The sequence below is a fragment of the Pristis pectinata genome, chromosome 5, assembly GCF_009764475.1.
Source record: "Pristis pectinata isolate sPriPec2 chromosome 5, sPriPec2.1.pri, whole genome shotgun sequence".
NCBI lineage: Eukaryota > Metazoa > Chordata > Chondrichthyes > Rhinopristiformes > Pristidae > Pristis > Pristis pectinata.
This window is the reverse complement of record NC_067409.1, coordinates 107146790-107166698: the sequence shown is the minus strand read 5'-3', so window position 1 is coordinate 107166698 and position 19909 is coordinate 107146790. Positions and strand designations below refer to the sequence as shown.

The 19909-nt window shown below is 44.5% G+C and overlaps 1 protein-coding gene across 2 annotated transcripts in view; it reads left to right on the top strand.

Moving 5' to 3' along the window:
- Nucleotides 1-19909, top strand: part of skap2 (src kinase associated phosphoprotein 2) — a 205940-nt gene that overhangs the window by 143967 nt on the left and 42064 nt on the right. For both annotated transcript variants that reach the window (XM_052016530.1, XM_052016529.1), the window contains exon 11: nucleotides 5632-5741. The gene's annotated coding sequence lies outside the window, so the exon portion shown is untranslated. The remainder of the gene's footprint in view (nucleotides 1-5631; nucleotides 5742-19909) is intronic.

Sequence of the window (19909 nt, the reverse complement as noted above, 5' to 3'; positions counted from 1 at the left end):
TTAAAAAAAAACTGACTTTTGTCTTCTACTCATCCCAGTTTCCTTTGTTTAAAAGATGAAGGAGCCCGACTGAAGTCACATCATGTTAAGTAATACCATTAACTTTTGAGATGTGCACAAAAAACATGAATGTAGCTGTGACACGGTATGGTAGGGGCGGCATGGTAGTGTAGCAGTTAGCGTAACGCTATTACTGCACCAGCGACCTGGTTCAATTCCCGCTGCTGCCTGTAAGGAGTTTGTGCGTTCTCCCCGTGTCTGCATGGATTTCCTCCGGGTGCTCCGGTTTCCTCCCACATTCCAAAGACATACGGGTTAGGAGCTGTGGGCATGCTATGCTGGCACCGGAAGAGTGGCAACACTTACAGGCTGCCCCCAGTACGTTCTTAGCAATGCAAAAAAACGTAGTTCCCTGTGTGTTTCAATGTACATGTGACTAATAAATAAATATCTTAATATAATATATCTTATATCATAATAAGCCAGGTTGATTGCTCCATTATGTAAGGATCACAGAACAGATTATGAACTCAACTGCTGAAGTTTATCAGACATAAGCCTAGAATTAATGTTTGCTTAACAGGGTTAAATGACCTAGCAAGCATCATAACCCCATTAATGTATTCCTTATAATGTTGAGCTATTTGGGCTGCGTTGCAGAATAACAAGAATACTTATGCTAAACAAGACATGAATTAGTTAATTGTGGTAATGTCAGATTGAAAACTTTAAGAGCCAGGAAAACGAAAATGAAATACAGATGCAACTCGTGTCTTGTGGTGGCAGTATTGTCCAACATGAACTTTTAAATCTCTATATTGTTTTATGCAAAGTGAGTGTGTGCATCAAAAATAATCATAATAATTTAGTGGTATAATTTCATAAATTGATTTATCATAAAAGGTAACCTTATTGGCAAAGTTCCCATGGCAAATATTCATGGAAACATTCAAGATTAAGGGAAAGTGCATGGGTGAGGGAAATCTAACCTTGATAGCCTCTGAAGACAGGTATGGGGTTTGTTATTTGCAGTTTGCTGCGGAGTCAGCTTGTTAACTTTATTCTGCCTGGGCAATTTTTTGGGTTGTACTCGTCAATGCGAACTGCAATTCTACCAGCAAAGAAACTGTGTTGTGGTTATATGTTAATGCATCATGCATTAAAGGGGTGGTGTATTGTACTGGAGCAAGAGCTTGTAGAAATGCTACATGAGACATTGACCTAATGAAATGATGGATAGAGCAGTATGGGCGAGAGCAGACGCTGAGGTTATTAGAAGCAGTGTGGAAGTGAAGGAGATACTAAGCAGGTGCATGTCCTGTATCAGTGGGGAGAGGAGTGGGGCAAGAAACTCTGCAGACAGATGTGCCAAGGTAGGGCTGGAGCATGGCATCAATATTGTAGCCTCTGGATTCAGTGCCACACGAAGTTTAGTGATCTTGTGATTGGTTAGATGAATACACTTTCAAATACAGAATCCTACCAAAAAAACAAAAAGCTGGAGGAATTCAGTGGGTCAAGCAGCATCTGTGGAGGCAAAGGGATGGCTAGTGTCTCAGGTTGAGACCCTGCACTTGGATCTCACCGAAATGTTGATCATCCCTTCACCTCCACAGATGCTGCTTGACCTGCTGAGTTCCTCCTGCACTCTCTTGTCCCTCCACTGTATCCTACCAACTGTAGCACGCATCATGGATGTTGCTCAATTCACCACACTTCCATCATTCACAACCAGCAGTCTCTCAGTCAGTAAGGTCCTATCTCTAACATCCTTATTCACACTTTTAGTACTGCTGTAAGTTTTACACTCCATCTCAAATCCTGCTTGCTATTCAGTGATGACACTTCAGCAAAAATAGGCCTTCACTGCTGGCCTTGAAAGTGACAGCTACATCCCATGAAAGAATTTTTAAAAAATTCCTCATCAGTCTTGCACATGGGACTTTGTCATACACCTTGCTAAAGTCCATGTTGATTACATTAAATATGTTCCTGTTATTGTTCCTCTTTGTTGCCTTCTCAAACAATTCAATCAAGTTAGTCAGGCATGACCTTCCTTTAACAAATCCTTGATTAATCCATCTCTCTCTAAATGCTAATTTATGTTGTCCCTCAAAATTTTTGCCAATAATTTGTCCACCAATGTAAGGCTGACAGTCTTTTTTTTAAACAACAGTACCATATTAGTTATCTTTCAGCCCTCGAGCACCATACCTGTCATTGAAGAGTACTGGAAGCTGACAATGAGAGCTTGGACTCTGTCCTGCCTTGGTTCTTTAAAGAGCCTGGCATTCATTTTATTGTGATTTGGCAATTTTTCCACTTTCAAAGATGCTTGAACCCTTAATGTGTCCTCTCTCTCTGTTTACCATTTCCAGTAATTCATTTTACTCCTCTTTTATGCCCAGGTCTATATCAACACCTGTGAAGATGGACACAAAATATTCATTTAGAATTGCACACTCGGGCTAACAATTTGATCTATAATAATATCTTCTTTGACTTCATTATACTTTCCCTTTGCATATTTACAGAGAATCTTCTGATTTCTTAAATGTGCATGCATTTTTTTTCATAAACTCTCTTTGCCTTCATGCTATATTTGAAAGAACTTCATCCCTGCACCTTCAGTGCTCTAGCTTTCTTCCATCATGAATTTTTGTACTTGTCATGCTTCCTTTTTTGTCCTTTCCTACTCTGAATGTTCCGCAATGTCAAGGGAGTGTAGATTTGAGAGTTTGCCCATTATTTGATTATGAATCTATTTGGCTTTACCTCTCATTATGTCCTCCCAAAATGCCTTCCGGTGTTGTGGCAGTGATCTTCCTTCAAGTAACTGCTCCCAGTCTACCCTTGTCAAATTTTATCTCAGCCTGGAAAGATTGTCCTTATTCCAATTTAGAAATTTTACTCCTGGAACACTGGAGCTTCACAGTAAATTATGTACTTTTGTGTGCAGTCAATATTTTAATGTTTTTAAAAAAAAAGTCACAACTTCTTGAAACATCAATGGGAGCAACATGTGAGATATAATCAACCATGTATTTGGGGTGTGAATTTATTGACAATTTATGGTATGGTACATCTACAGAATAGATTATTAAAGTGCATAAATTCCAGGCAATTATGATACGACCTATACCACCATTGAAGATTAATAGGCTACTGTAAAATCCCATAGTGTATAGGTGAATGGTGGAATTTGCAGGGAATTGATGGGAATGTGGGGAAAATCAAATTAGGATTAGTACAAATAGGTGTTTGATGGTGACTACTGACTTGGTGAGCTAAGGGGCCTGTTTCTGTGCAGTATGACTCTTTGACCAGGTTATTATTTTCTGTGATCTTTACATAAATTCACCAAATTATTTGAACACTTCATTACCATAGTCTTGGAAGTTCATTAAAATAAATTGTTGAATTAATGCCACTGTGTTCATCATAGCTACAATGTAGTGGCAATTTAGGGCTCTGAGTTAGTGTTGAATCATTCAGCAGGTTGCCAAATGTGCTCTATGAAATGCAGTAAAATCATGAACCCTGACTAGCAAATAGAATATGCCTAACTGTAAAAATAGTTATTTTAATTTCCAAGGTAACAAGAGGTGAAAGATTACGATGGGTAGAATGATTGCAGAGAGGAGGTTGCCATCAGGTCAGACCTGTTTTTAGTAAATTGGGGAATAGGCTTGAAGGCCTGAGTGGCTATTGCTACTCCTAAGTTGTATGCATATATGTAATTTTCCACTGATATTTTTATATTAATATTTTATGTACTAGGCAAGGACTGCAACCTTTAATGAAGTGTGGCAAGGAATTACATGCAGACTGAGAAACAACCCTGTGCAAACCAGTATCTTCTCAAAAGCTGATTTATTTACTCGCGCGATGAAAAACACGATGATGCTGGAGGAACTCAGCAGGCCAGGCAGCATCAGTGGAGAAAAGCAGGCGGTCAACGTTTCGGGGTCAGGACCCTTCTTCAGGACTGAAGATAGGAAAAGGGGAAGCCCAATATATAGGAGGGAAGAGCAGAGCAGTGATAGGTGGACAACAGAGGGGAGGCGGGGTGAGCACAGGGTGGTGATAGGTAGATGCAGGTAAGAGATAGTGATAGGCAGGTGCGGGGGAGGAGGGGAGAGCAGATCCACCAGGGGATGGGTCAAAGGTAAGAAGAGAGAGGAGGATAAAAAGTAGGCCATCAGTACGACATCAGCCGTCTTGACTTTTCTGCCCCCCTCACCTACTCCAACCTTACCCCTACAGAACACTCTGCTCTCCACTCCCTCCACACTAACCCTGACTTACTACCTCTGTCCTCGGCCTCCTCCACTGCCAGGAGAGTTCCAAGTGCAAGCTGGAGGAACAACACCTCATTTTCCATCTTGGAACCTTGCAGCCTAACGGAATGAATGTTGAATTCTCCCACTTTAGGTAATCCCCACCCCCCATCCCCACAGAAACCACCCCCCACCATGTTTCTTCTCTTCTTCCCTTTCCTAGCCTTTTTGCTTCTCTCTCCTTCCCTTTCACCCATTCCCCCGGTGGATCTGCTCTCCCCTCCTCCCCCGCACCTGCCCATCACTATCTCTTACCTACATCTACCTATCACCACCCTGTGTCCACTCTGCCTCCCCTCTTTTGTCCACCTATCACTGCTCTGCTTTTCCCTCCGATATATTGGGCTTCCCCTTTTCCTATCTTCAGTCCTGAAGAAGGGTCCTGACCCGAAACGTTGACCGCCTGCTTTTCTCCACGGATGCTGCCTGGCCTGCTGAGTTCCTCCAGCATCATCGTGTTTTCCATCTAGATTCCAGCATCTGCAGTCCTTTGTTTCTCTTATTTATTTGCGCAATCATTTTAAACTCATCCATCAAATTAAACTCATTCTGTCCCTACATACTGCGACTCATACACATGATAACAAATTGGAGCCATTACTTTTGAATCTATACCTATTAAGTGACTTGTTCCTATTTGTGTTGTTCTTTGGATGTACTTAAGTCATTGGCCACACTGCTCCCAATCAACCTCTATACTTGCTCTGGTATATCGAATTACTTTTCCAACAAATGGTGGTGCAAATTTGTCACTGCACAATCAGGGATCACAAGAGTCATTTTTTTTATGATATACACTGTGAGTATTGTCATTGCAGCAATTTCTGGGCCAATGACAAAGTCAACAAAACCGCTTGTAAGTAAAAGCAGCACTTTCAGCCACCTGTAAATACGACCTGATGAAAGGTCTTGATCTGAAACATCGATAGTTTATTTCCCTCCATAGATGCTGCCTGACCTGCTGAGTTCCTCCAGCATTTTGTGTGTATTGTTCCAGATTTCCAGCATCCGCAGAATCTCGTGTCCCTGTACCCATTTGTTCAGAAAACATTGCAATAATCTTTCCTCTAGAGCAAAAGCCCTCCCACAGAGTTGACCATCTCTTTAATGCAGTTTTTGTTGTGACAACACATTGATTTCTTCCATTTATCTAGCAAATTTGTGTTTGCAAGTCTACCAACCAAAAAATATCAAGTCAAAAAGTATCAATGTGTTTTTTTAATCCCTCATCAGGGGATTAGATCTGAATTAATTTTGGAGTAATGATATTTTGTTTTCTTTTTAAATTCAGAGAAAGCAACTGACTATGCCAATTATTACCAAGGATTGTGGGATTGCTCAGGGGATCAGGCTGATGAACTGTCTTTTAAACGTGGTGATGTCATCTACATTATTAACAAGGTAAGATGATACCATAAGATTAAAATCATTAATTGCTTTGAAAATGAAATGGAGCTTTAAACCTGTATGCCAATGATCAGAAATTGTTATACTTTATGTACAAGCATTACTGCATGCTTTTTAAACATACATATGTGTTTTTTCAGTATGTGCAATACATCTTACAAAATATAAAATGCTGTATTTCTTTTAAACAGGTGTTCTTCTTAGTACAGTATTCAGTTGGAAGATCAGTTGACGGCAGATTATTATGGTTGCATTTGTAGTACTGGAATTTGAATTTTGACTGTTGTATGAGATTGTGCATTGCTAAATTCTTGATCTCTGTTTAAAGCAGAGAAAATATTAGATAGATCTGCATTGTTTCTTAAATTTTCAAAAACACTTGGCTATTATGTAGTTTGCCATTACTTATTGTAAATGCAGTGACATGAAGTGGTGTTGTGATACTCAGTAAGTTAAGTAAGGTCTGTTTACTACAGTCCCAAAATAATTGAAAACTATTCTGGAAGTCTCATCAGCAGTGTGTTCGGGGAGATTCTCTTAACATTATTTAAAGATAGATAACCACTATGCATATTTAGATTCTCTTCCAACCGGTCCACCAATTTTCTAAAATGAGTCTGTAATTGCTGGTATTTATGGGAGTAACTGTTGTCACTGCTTTGAAAGGTCTCACCCACTAATCCTGTGAAGCAGTTTGATACATTTTTGGTGTACTATAGGTGCAACATAAGTGCAGTTTATAGTTTTTGTATTGGTTTATTATTGTCGCTTGTACCGAGGTACAGTGAAAAACTGGTCTTGCATACCGATTGTACAGGTCAATTCATTACACAGTGCAGTTACATTGGGTTAGTACAGAATGCATTGAGGTAGTACAGATAAAAACAATAACATTACAGAGTAAAGTGTCACAGCTACAGAAAAAGTGCAGTACATTAAGGTGCAAGGTCTTGACAAGGTAGATCATGAGGTCAGAGTCCATCTCATCGTATAAGGGAACCGTTCAATAGTCTTATCACAGTGGGGTAGAAGCTGTCCTTAAGTCTGGTGATACGTGCCTTCAGGCTCCTGTATCTTCTACCTGATGGGGACTTTGATTATGCTGGCTGCTTCACCAAGGCAGCGAGAGGTAAAGACAGTGTCCAAGGAGGGGAGGCTGGTTTCTGTGATGCGCTGGGCTGTGTCCACAAATCTCTGCCGTTTCTTGCGGTCCTGGGCCAAACCATGATGCATCCAGATAGAATGCCTTCTATGGTGCATCAATAAAAGTCAGTGAGTGTAAAAGTGTTGTAATGGTTTAATTCATAAATTTATGTTGGTGTTTTGGGATTGTGATATAGAGAACATTGTTCTCATCAGCAAAATTTGGGATTATTGACAGGGAACTGAAGTTTATTGTTAGTAGAATCTGATGAACCAGTAATAGAGCTTGGGATGTTACTTATACCCCCTTTTTCCTGTTCTTGCAACAACCATGCCCCCCCCCCCCCCCCCAAACTGCATTCTTAGACTTGTTCTTGTCCTGCATTCTTAGATAAACCATGCAGATATAGAGCAACTCATGCAAACAACAAGAACTCAATGTTTCACTTCAAACTACTTTGAGTGACTGCAGTTACTCACCTAGTCTACTCCAAAAACATGTCCCAAACCAGAAAACCTCTATCACCAAGACAGAAAAGGGCTGCAGGTGCGTGGGAACACCAAGATCTGTAGATTCTCCTCCAAATCCCACGCTATCCTAATCTGGAAGTAGATCGCCAGTCCTCTATCATCACCAAGTCTTGGAACTTCCTCCCCAACAGTATAGTGGAACATGAACAATGATGTCGTAATGGTGCAACGATTATACTTCTGGAATAATATCTAGTGAGTGCATGGTTTGGCAGGGACTGCTGATTGTCAACCATAAATTTTGGAAACTTCTGATGCCAGCATGGAGTTCATTGGTTCGGACCATTTGGTCCAGAATTGGGCAGAGTGGTGTACCTTACTAATGATCTACTCCCTTCTCCAGTAAGACTGAGTCAGTAGCAGAATTTGGCAACCTTTAATTAAGATGTGAAAAACTGTTGAAAATAAATTTTACTAAGAATTTGTAATACTAATGTGCAGTTGAGTTAGACAGCAGCTGCTTTTGAATAATTTGGATAATTCTTCATTATAAATGTTTGGAGGATAACCTTCAGTGACAATTAACATCTTACCCACTTCATTATACATTTGTAAAGGATCCCAGAACCATAAGCCACTGGTCGTTCATTATGAGACAGACCTGCAAATGGTCATGAATTTAAAAACATCCTCGTACAGGTTTGAGATTTAATTTTCTTACATGCATTTTTTTGTATTCTATGAAAGCAGATCAATATTCACCCCAAACAAAGGCTGTGAATCACAGTATGTCAGGTTTACAATTTGTGCTACCTGGTGCACATCAGCCAGCTATGTTATTAATATGTTCTAAGGAGCATAAAGCACAGGCCCAATATCAATGATTTTTATTTATATTTATTGAATATTTGACAGTCTAAAGCATAACCAACTAAACGTTTTGAAAAATGAAAGTAATTACAGATGAAATTTACAGAGTGTAGTTATCTGTCAGATTTGGTGTGGATATTGCAGTAAATCTAAGGCTTTAATTAAACTTGTTCTTTTGGTATTGGTATTGGTTTATTATTGTCACTTGTACCGAGATACAGTGAAAAGCTTGTCTTACAAACCGATCGTACAGGTCAATTCATTACACGGTGCAGTTATATTGAGTTAGTACGGAGTGCAATGATGTAGTGCAGGTAAAAACAATAACGGTACAGAGTAAAGTGTCACAGCTACAGAGAAAGTGCAGTGCAATAAGATGTGAGGTCACAACAAGGTAGATCGTGAGGTCAGAGTCCATCTCATTGTATAAGGGAACCGTTCAATAGTCTTATCACAGTGGGATAGAAGCTGTCCTTGAGCTTGGTGGTATGTGCCTTCAGGCTCCTGTATCTTCTGCCTGATTTGCCTAGATGCTACTATTCCAAAATGAATTAAACATTTTAGGAGTGTTTTTTTTATTTCTATCTGTGAATAGGAATTTTTTTTTGGCTTTCTTAGTGGATGCTAGATTTTTCCAAAGCTGTATGTAAGACAACAACCAGGGAAGTGGCACTGAGCAGGTTGTTGGAGCTGAGAGTTCCCAGGTCCCCAGGACCTGCTGGACATCATCCTCACATCTGAAGAGAAGGAGCTGGTTAGATAATGCAGTGGTTTTACATTTCCAAAATTCAGCAGATTGGAGAATAGAAAATGTAACATCTAAAAGAGGATGGAGGCAGAAAGCAGGAAACCACAGGACAGTTAGCATACCATCTGTTTTAGGAGGAAAATGTTAGAAGCCATTATTAAAGATGTTATAACAGGACACTTAGAAAAAGTCAAAGCAATCAGGCAACATCAACATAGTTTTGTGAAAGGAAAATAAAGTTTGACCAATTTATTGGAGATCTTTGATGAGTAACATATGCTGTGGATAAAGGGGAACCAGTGAGTGTACCTTACTTAGATTGCCAGAAGGCATTTGAGGTGACATTTAAAAAGTTATTGCAGAAAATGAAAGCTTATGGTGTAGGATGTAACATATTGACATGGATAGAAGATTGAGTGGCTAACAGGGTCTTTTTCTGCTTGGCAAAATGTAATACGTGGTATGCCACAGGAACCTCTGCTGGGGACTCAACTTTTTACAGCAGCATGACAGTATCAAAGATAGAGTTGCTAAATTGGCTTATGACACAGATAAGTAGGAAAGTATGCTGTAAAAGACAACATAAGGAGGCTAAAAAGGAATATAGATAGTTTAAGTGGGTGGGCAATGATCTGGCAAATAGAGTATGTGAGGAAATGTGAAATTGTACATTTTGACCGGGAAAAAATAAAAATGAACATATCTCAATGGCGAGAAATTGTAGCAGAATCTGAGTGCCCCTGTACATGATTCACAAAAGGCTAGAATGCAGCAAATAATTAGGAAAATTCACAGAATGTTATTGTTTATTGCTGGGAGAATTGATTACAAATTAGGGAGGTCGCACTTCAGTTATATGAGCCATCGGTGAGACCAAAGTAGAGTCGACTTAAGCAACCACGTAACCACTCCTGCTCCTAACATGTATGTGTTTTGACTGGCAAAACTGAGTCACACTGAAGCTGTAACTGGGAGATATAAAAGTTTTCATTCACACAGCAGATCTACTGGAGAGAGAGCATCTAAAAACTTCTCCTTACATAACATTTTTGTACTTTTTGAACACAAATATAAAAATAAATGATTAAATACAGATTCAGTAGCTATAATCACCTTCCTAACTATAACATTTTGAATATAGACAGGTAACTTCGCAGATTTACATGTTTACAGTGGTCACACATCCCAACCAGCAGAACTCCTTCCAGGAGTAATATTCTAGTAGTAATATTCAATTACTAGTAGCTGATCCAAGAGCTTCTGAGCACAAACTCCAGACACCCAAAACCACTTGTTACAGTGTTGAGTGATGACTCCCTGAATATACAACTGACCAGAATATTAAGTGACAAAACAGACCTGTCCTGAACTGTGCATTAAGTGGCCGGGATATGCCTTTAACAATGTGTTAATACAGGAGATGGCCACTTAATGCCTTCCCTGATCTCGTCCTGGAGTTTTCAATGATCACCAATTGGTATTGGTATTGGTTTATTATTGTCACTTGTACCAAGGTACAGTGAAAAACTTGTCTTGTATACCAATTGTACAGGTCAATTCATTACACAGTGCAGTTACATTGATGTAGTACAGGTAAAAACAATAACAGTACAGAGTAAAGTGTCACAGCTACAGAGAAAGTGCAGTGCAATAAGGTGCAAGGTCACAAGGTAGATCGTGAGGTCAGAGTGTCGTCCCGAAATCAATTTCCCTATCCGTCCGCTGTAAATAACACAGTGCCACGAGGTCGATTCGAACAAATACCTTTATTAGCAGTGCACCGCTAGGAGAATTCTCTTCAGCACTCACTAAGAGTCGCTTCCCGAGTTCTCCCAGTACAAAGGGGTAGACAGAGATTTATACAGGTATTGTCACTGCACTACTTTAATGAGTCAGGTGCCGGAGTTCTTGGTTGAGCAGGAAACGGACAAAGGGCTACTGCAGATGGACAAAGAGCAGCCTCACACCACAGGTTCAGCTAATCATTTTGCAATCGGGTGAGACAAAGGCAGGTATCACCTTCATTGTTTGAGACAGCCTTCCCATTTCCCGTTAAGATTGACCATCATCTCCATAGTCAAGCATAATGGGAATCCAATTAAGTTCCAGACACAGCAATTACCACACAGCACCCAGCCCAGGAAAGCAGTGGTGTGGCTGTTCTGGCCTGAAGGACACTTTTTAAATCAGTATTTCGAGCAGCCATAATTCTCATCCGTCTTAAGATATCAATACAGTTCTAGTTTATTAATCCTACACCTCCTCATTCCCCCCTTTTTATCATTTCATGATAAACTAGAGCGGCGCTGAGAACGGGGCCGAGAGCTTATTAATAAGGACCTTGCAACAAGTATTTAGACAGGCCAGCACCACACAGCATACTATTATAATCACGATTAGTCCCACAGCTCCATGCAGCAGGTATGATGCCCACGATCCTCCTAGCAGCCACCCCAACCAACTTGTCCCTCCTGTAAATCCCTGTCTAAAGCTATCTACTTGCGTCTGAATGTCCTGAATGGCATGGGAGATGTTGTAGGACTCGTCTCTCACGTTGGTGATGCATTTGTCCCCAACTATAGCACATACTCCTCCTTGCTGAGCCAACTGGTAGTCCACAGCATACTGGGTCTGCTGGGCATAAAGTCGAAGCTCTGCCAGTTCCCGGTTCACTGCCTTCAGGCCCTCCATAGTACTGTTTCCCAGTGCAGCCAGTCCACAAATAAGGTAGTTCCGGTTTTTTGCGGCTATAGTTCCTGCCGAACCCCCCAGAGAGAGAGTACTCAGGAATCCATAGCCTAACGATGCTAAGGGAGATCTCAATGACATAGGATCCTTCCAATCCTCACAGAACTCCTCACTAACTGACCGCACCACAAGTCTTCGTCGGACATGAGCCTTCTGGGGGCAGGAGACCGTGACTGGCCCGATCGTTCCTATTGCAAACCAGGCTGGCAGAGTGGGGGTGGCTGTGGTGTAAGTGCCATTAAAGAGGAACACATACCCTTCCTTAGCCCGGTAGCAGGTTACATTACCCGATTGCCGTGGACTGGGCATTTGAGAATACCAAGAGATCCCAGCAACATTTCTCCCATGCTCCCTCAGGTAATTCTCCCTGGTTAGCCATTCTAAGGAGACATTAGACAATCTCACGTGGGTCCCGTTCCCTTCTCCACAAACCCATCGCTCTCCTGCAAGTAACGTAGCACACCTGGTGGCAGCGCACTCACAGCTAAACCATCCCCCTTTAAACCCGCAATTCCTCTCTGTACAGGTAGTGGCGGCACATGCTATCGTATGCTGTACAATTGCTAGCCCACAACCCCACCCTATGCCGATGAAACAGTGGGAGAAGGACTGGTGGTGGGCTGTACTACTAGGTCCTGTTACTGTTCCTTGCAAGCATTTACCCGGCAGCACCCTCCTGTAAGTTCCCATCTGTCCAACACACTTTGTTTTTGAAAATTCAAACTTTAAGAGGGCCCTGGGGCTCCAGCTTGGTGTGGCTATAAAAAGGCCTTCCACTGACTCTGCCAAGGGGTAACAAACGGTGCGATTCCCATGTAGCTGCATATGTATTTTGTAAAACAAATTATCCTCTAAAGCCCACACAAGAGTACTGGTAATGGTGAGGAGTCCGAATTTAAAAGGTATTAGCTTTCCTCCGGTGGCCATCGTTTGCAGTCGCTCAGATGAATCCAACGTTCCTGGCCTTTTACTTTCACAGCTGTCGGTGTTTGGAGTAGTATCTGGAAGGGGCCTTTCCACCGAGGTCCCAGTTTAGGGCGCTCCCAATCCCGTATCAGTACCGAGTCTCCGATTTCCAGGTCAGGCAATTCCGTGTTCTGCCCTTCAGGTGGTTTAAAGGCACTCTCCACCTGCGAATGAAGAAACTTTAAAGAGGATGTAAGTTGTCTGAAATACCTTTGTAGTTCATCCCCCATGATATTAAGATCAACCTGTGTGGGGGGTTGGGTGGCAGCGTCCCATGGGGTTCTTCCCGGACGCCCATAGACAATTTCAGCAGCCGATACCCCGGTGGCTGAGTGGGGGGTGATTCTCATATGGTATAATGCTAAGGGGAGAACCTTCAACCAGTTTAGACCTGTCTCTGACACTAATTTGGTTAGTTTATTCTTAAGGGTGCTGTTAGCTCTCTCTACTACACCTGCTGACTGAGGGTGGTAGGTGCAGTGGAACTGCTGTTCGATATGCAGTGCCTCGCACAATTCCTTATTTATTTGCCCTATGAAGTGGGGGCCATTGTCAGAACTTATCCGTCGGGGTACCCCAAACCTTGGTATAACCTCTGTGAGCAATAACTTTACCACTGTTGAGGCCTTATTATTGGTGGTTGGAAAAGCTTCAATCCAACTACTAAATACATCAACAATAATAAGACAGTACTTGTAACAATGTACACGCGGTAATTCAATAAAGTCGAGTTGTATGCATTCAAAAGGACCACCTGACAAGGGGGTTTTGCCTGGGGTGCACTTCACCCCTTTCCCAGCATTGGTTTGTTGGCATATCAAGCACGACCGTATTTTGCCTTGTGCTGCTTCCTCCAATCTGGGGTGCCACCAGGTAAGTAGTAAAATATTACTCATTCCCTCCTTGCCAAGGTGGGTGTCAGAATGTAGGCAGTCAATAAGCATTGGTAACAAAGAATCAGGTATACATACTTGACCGACTGGAGTAACCCAGAGGCCATGTAGCGCAGAGTGCGTACACCCGTGCGCCTTCCACATTTGTTTTTCTGAGTCAGGGGCGTCCCCCTGTAAGTGCTGCACAGTGACCATGTCTGGGGTGCCCGGCGTTGCTATGTTTGGCTTGCAAACAACTGCTTGTTTTTCCATAGTGGAAACGGTTTTAGACCCCTGGCGTGCTGCCAATTTCGCTTCTATATCTGCCCTGTTATTGCCCTGGGTTATTGGGGAGGCATCTGAAAGGTGAGCGGAGCATTTAATGATGGCCAATTTGTTTGGGAGGAGGATGGCTTGGAGGAGGTTCTTTACATACACCGCATTCTGTATGGGGCTACCTGTAGAGGTCAGAAATCCCCTGTGTGCCCAGAGTTGGCCAAAATCATGGGCAACTCCAAAAGCATAGCGGGAGTCAGTGAAGACATTAGCTACTTTGTCCTTGGCTAAAATGCAAGCTCGGGTCAGGGCAAAGAGTTCTGCTTTTTGGGCAGAGACTGGGGGCTGCAGAGATGCCGATTCCACACTCTGGGAGTCGTTAACCACAGCATAGCCGCTAAGGCGGATGCCCTGTTCAGAAATGTAGGAACTACCGTCGACGTACAGGTTTAAGTCGGCTGACTGGATGGCCTTATCTGAAAGGTCCGGGCGGGGTGCAGTTAAAAAGTGGTTACGCATTAGACAGTCATGAGGTGGGTCCGCAAGATCCTCAGGTGGGGCCTCTAGGAAGGTGGCAGGATTAATGGTCGTACAGTAAGCAAAAGTGAGGAGTGGGTTATTCAGGAGTGCTACCTCGTATCTGTTTAAGCGGGCCTGGGTAAGGTGTTGCGTCTGGTGAGAAGTTAAGAGTGCCGTTACAGTGTGGGAGGAATAAACCATCACTGCCTGTTGCAAGGTTATATTGGAGGCTGCTGTTACTAGGGAATAAATGGCTGGAAGCATTTGTGAGCATGGTGGAAGTCCCCTTGCAACTGGGTCCAGCCGAGTGGAGTAGTATGCCACCGGTCTTTTCCTATCCCCATGGGTTTGAGTAAGGATGGCTGTAGCGCAGTCCTCTAGGACATTCACGAAGAGCTGAAATGGGCGATCATACAAAGGGCGTCCCAGGGCCGGGGCACTGGCAAGGGCCTGTTTGAGGCTATCAAAGGCCTCCCTTTGTTCCTTGGTAAGTTCAAAGGGTCCCACAGACTGGCTTGAGGCCAAGGGTGTGAGGTGCTTAGTAAGGAGCGCCACGTTAGGTAGCCACTGTCTGCAGAAATTTACTAACCCTAAGAAGGCGCGCATACCCTTTGGGGTAGTGGGCGGTGGGGTGGCAACGATGGGCATAATACGTTCGGGAGTGAGCCGCCGCTCAGTAGCACTTAAGAGGGTGCCCAGAAATTTTACCTGGTGCTGGGTTCGTTTTACTTTCTGTGGAGGTATTACGTATCCCCACGAGTGGAGCGCGTTAAGTAGTCTATTCGTGTCCGCGATGTTGGCGGGCTCCGAGGGGCTTGCTAGTAAAAGGTCATCTACATACTGGACAATGGTGGATTTATCAGAAAGGTGCAACCCTTGGAGTTGATTATGTAAAACTTGGGAAAAAATAGTCGGGGAGTGTATAAAACCTTGCGGGAGGCGCGTCCAAGTGTATTGCTGACCTTGGAAGGTGAAAGCAAACAGGTACTGCGAGTCGGGAGAGAGGGGAATTGCGAAAAATGCATGCTGCAGGTCCACAATGGTAAAAACGCAAGAGTCGGCGGGGATACTGCTGAGAATGGTAGCTGGATTCGGGACCACGGGATGTAGTGGCTCCACTATCTCGTTGACCTTACGTAGGTCTTGTACAAGGCGCCACTCTGTTCGTCCGGGTTTGGGGACGGGTAAAATGGGGGTGTTACAAGGTGATTGGCAAGGAACCAGGATGCCCTGCTTGCAGAATGAATCTATTAACTGAGTTATTCCGTCGACTGCCTCTCTCCGAAGGGGATACTGTGGGACGGAAGGCAGTTGTGCTCCCGGTCTTACACAGATCTGGACTGGGGTCACTGGGGTGTATCCCACCTCGGACTTCGATGCAGCCCATAAATCGGGGGTGGGTTCATCCGAAGGGAGTCGATGGGGCCGGTGATGGTGTAAACAGCCCGTCACCGAGAAAGGGACGAGGTAGTAAGTCAGGGTCCCCCCTGGCAGAGCCTGAGGAACCCCGAAAAGGCCTTTGTCTGCCTGTACCTCAAGCCGGTGGGCTAGGAATCCCAGTTCCTTTGGTCTATGTCCCTCGTTAACTGACAGGGTAATGTGAGGGGACATCAAGCCTGACTGATTCCAGAATTCATTAGGCACTTGGACTAGAAGTGCTGCCCCCTCCTTCCCCACTACTTCCCCTAAAATAGTGACGGTCACCATGCTACCCAGGAGAGGAGCATACAACCCTTCTAGTTCCCTTGAGGCCCCAGTGGGGTCGTAAGCTAGCGTCACATGCGGGTCAGTGGTTTCCAAGGGTGGGTTAAAATCGCTGCTCGTGAGGTTCACCGTCCACCACTGAGTAATACCGTCATCCAGGCATTGTATTTTGAGTTGGAAGGAGCAGAGCAGGTCCCTTCCGGCTAGGTTAACCCCCAGGCTTGTGGTTACTGCAAACTGGATCAGGCATTCCTGATCTTCAAATTTAACTTGTAAGGGTTCAGTTAAGGGGTAGGATCTTTCCTGTCCCTCCAGTCCGCTCAATGGAACTGAAGCAGTGGACAGTTTAAAATCATGCTGGGTAATACAAGGGGCTTCAAGGGTCGAAGTATTTGCTCACGTGTCTATCATAAAGGGAATCGGCTTTCCTTCAACTAAGAAATGGACGATGGGTTCATCGTCCGGGTTATCAGTGAGGGCAGGGTACATGGAGAGGCTACTCTCCACATCTAGTCAGGCAGAAAACGGGTTGTTGGTTGAAAAAGGTTGTCGTCTACCAGGGGGTCTGGTCTGCCGATGACGGTAGTGGGGGCAGTCCCTCCGCCAATGGTCAGGTGCCCCACAAAGGTAGCATCCCGTCGGCCTGGCGTTCGCTGGTGCGGGTTGTTGGGGTCCCCTGGGTCCTTGGTAATTACGAGAGGGTGGTGGTGGTGGCCCACAAGGGGGCCCGTACACTGGGGCTCTTAAGTCATTGGGGTATAGTGGGTATCCTTTACCGGACCAGTCAACCCCTTCTGGAACGCAAAATTGCCGCTCCATTTGATAGCCCGTATTGTCGGAGTAGGAAGGTTGGGGCCGAGGGGGTCTCTGCACCATTTCCTGTTTTATGTTTGTGGCTTATGACTCGCGCCCGTTACTCCAGAAATGGACTAGCGCCCTCCTCATGGCTTGTCGTGTGTGGTCAGGCCAGTTCATTAGTGCGGATAGATGAGGCCACTCCCGCAGGGATGCATTGTAATAAGAGGGCGTTAAACTAGGGGGAGGCATTGCCTCAGTTGTAGGCATCGTCCCCCGCATAGGTACTGTAAAGTGAACAGAAACGGTCCCAAAAGTCTGGGCCGTCCTCACCTTGTTTTGGTCGGCATTCTAAAACTTTAGTTATGTCAATAGGCTGTTGGAGGGTTTTACGAAGGGCAGTTCTAATAGTGGCCACCTGGTCCTGAGGCTGGACGGCCGCCTGAAAGGCTGTCCAGTCAGCATAGTTCCCCAGGTGTTCTTTCCACTGTGCCACTTCATTAGTCGTAAGGGTCATGCAACAAAGGCTGAAAAGGTCTTGTGGGGCGGCCTGATACATCTGAATTGTCCCCATCACATAATCTATGAAATCCTCCGGGTTGGTTTTACGGTTGGGCGCCCGCATCATGATTAAGCACATCTCCTGAGGCTTCCAAGGGGTGTAAATTTGGATTGTAGGATTAGCGCTGGCTTGGGCTGGATCAGGATTGGGAACACTCCTGTTGGGGAATTGTTTCTTAACCTTGGCTCCCTTAACCCCGTTCAACATGGTCGGTAGGCTGGGATCTGTAGGATCGCCATAATCAGTGGTAGAATCAGAGTCGGTGTCCATCTGAGAATCTATTGAAGGACCGTCCCTTGCCAGAAAGCTCCGTCGTTTGTCTGTGGCCTTAGAGCCACCTGTCTGTGGGCTTTCCCTTCGACTAAGCCGCATCCTGGTTCGGGACGCAATAGGTTCATGGACTTGTCCTGTGGGCGGGACTTGGCTAGCAGTCGCTGGTGGTAGGGGCGGGACGGCTGGCGGGCTAGCCGCATTATATGGGGGCGGCAATGAAACCGAGGGGTAGGTAGGGGCTGTGGGTCGGACCATCCAATCCTCCTCCTCTTCGTCCGTATCATTACTTTGGAACAACAGGGGCACGCCAGACATGTCGGGAGGTACCTCCACTTTATCCTTACTACTTTTATTTTTATTTCTGCTCTTCTCCTTATACACCTCATTTACCTCTCCTCTCTCCCTTCTGCTCCTTTCAGCATCGTGGTCTCCGCACTGAGACTTCAGGACTCCCCAACTCTTAGGATTTCCCTGTTCATCACACACACTAATTCCCCTTCTAGTGCGCATTATGTTCCCAGCGAGCCTGCTTAGATTTATTTGTTAGGTCTTCGGCCGTTTTTCTGCAAGTAGACATTAATAATTTCCATTTTTCCCCTGTATTCCGCTCCCAAATTGCCTTTTCTGCCTTTAGGCATTTATCTACGTTCCAAGTTCCCCCCAGTGGCCATATTTCTTTTCCCAATTTCTTATTGAGGCATGCTGATAATTTACGGAAGTTACTCTCGTTCTTCAGATCATCTTTACATAACTTAGATAGTGGGGTATTGGACCCAGACTTATCGAGAGTTTGTCCCATATTTGTATTCTACCCGATCGGACGGTACGAATCGCTGCGATTACCTATAAGATCGGTCTCTTTCCTTCACCCACTTCAGGTTCCTGACCTTTCCGTGGGGGATTTCCCCTCTTAAGAACCGGTCTAAGGCAGGGTGGTAGTACTGGAGAACCGATCTCAGAACTTAGAGCTCAAAACCTTGAAATTCACAACTTAAAATCCCAAATCCAAAACTGGGGACTCGAACCCCCAACAGGACTTAACTTAACTGGGGACTCGAACCCCGAGCAGAACTTAACTTAACTGGGGACTCGAACCCCGAACAGGACTTAACTTAACTGGGGCCTCGAACCCCGAGCAGAACTTAACTTAACTGGGGCCTCAAACCCCGAGCAGAACTTAACTTAACTGGGGACTCGAACCCCGAGCAGAACTTAACTTAACTGGGGACTCGAACCCCGAACAGAACTTAACTTAACTGGTAACTCGAACCCCTAACAGAACTTAACTTAACTGGGGACTCGAACCCCGAACAGAACTTAACTTAACTGGGGACTCGAACCCCGAACAGAACTTAACTTAACTGGGGACTCGAACCCCTTCTTACCTGTGGCACTTGGAGAGGTTCGCAAGGAGTCCGTCAGAGGATTGTCGGTAAACGAAGGGATCGATCAGGTGTCCGACTGCCTGAAAGGGATCAAAGTGAATCGTACCTTGTGGGCCCGTCCGTCTCAGGTGGCCGTTATCCCCTCGGTCGCTCATGCCTCTTCCGAAACCTCGTCTTGGACTCCAAACTGGCTCGCCAAATTGTCGTCCCGAAATCAATTTCCCTATCGGTGAGTGTAAATAACACAGTGCCACGAGGTCGATTCGAACAAATACCTTTATTAGCAGTGCACCGCTAGGAGAATTCTCTTCAGCACTCACTAAGAGTCGCTTCCCGAGTTCTCCCAGTACAAAGGAGTAGACAGAGATTTATACAGGTATTGTCACGCATACTTTAATGAGTCAGGTGCCGGAGTTCTTGGTTGAGCAGGAAACGGACAAAGGGCTACTGCAGATGGACAAAGAGCAGCCTCACACCACAGGTTCAGCTAATCATTTTGCAATCGGGTGAGACAAAGGCAGGTATCACCTTCATTGTTTGAGACAGCCTTCCCATTTCCCGTTAAGATTGACCATCATCTCCATAGTCAAGCATAATGGGAATCCAATTAAGTTCCAGACACAGCAATTACCACACAGCACCCAGCCCAGGAAAGCAGTGGTGTGGCTGTTCTGGCCTGAAGGACACTTTTTAAATCAGTATTTCGAGCAGCCATAATTCTCATCCGTCTTAAGATATCAATACAGTTCTAGTTTATTAATCCTACACCTCCTCAAGAGTCCATCTCATTGTATAAGAGAACCATTTAATAGTCTTATCACAGTGGGGTA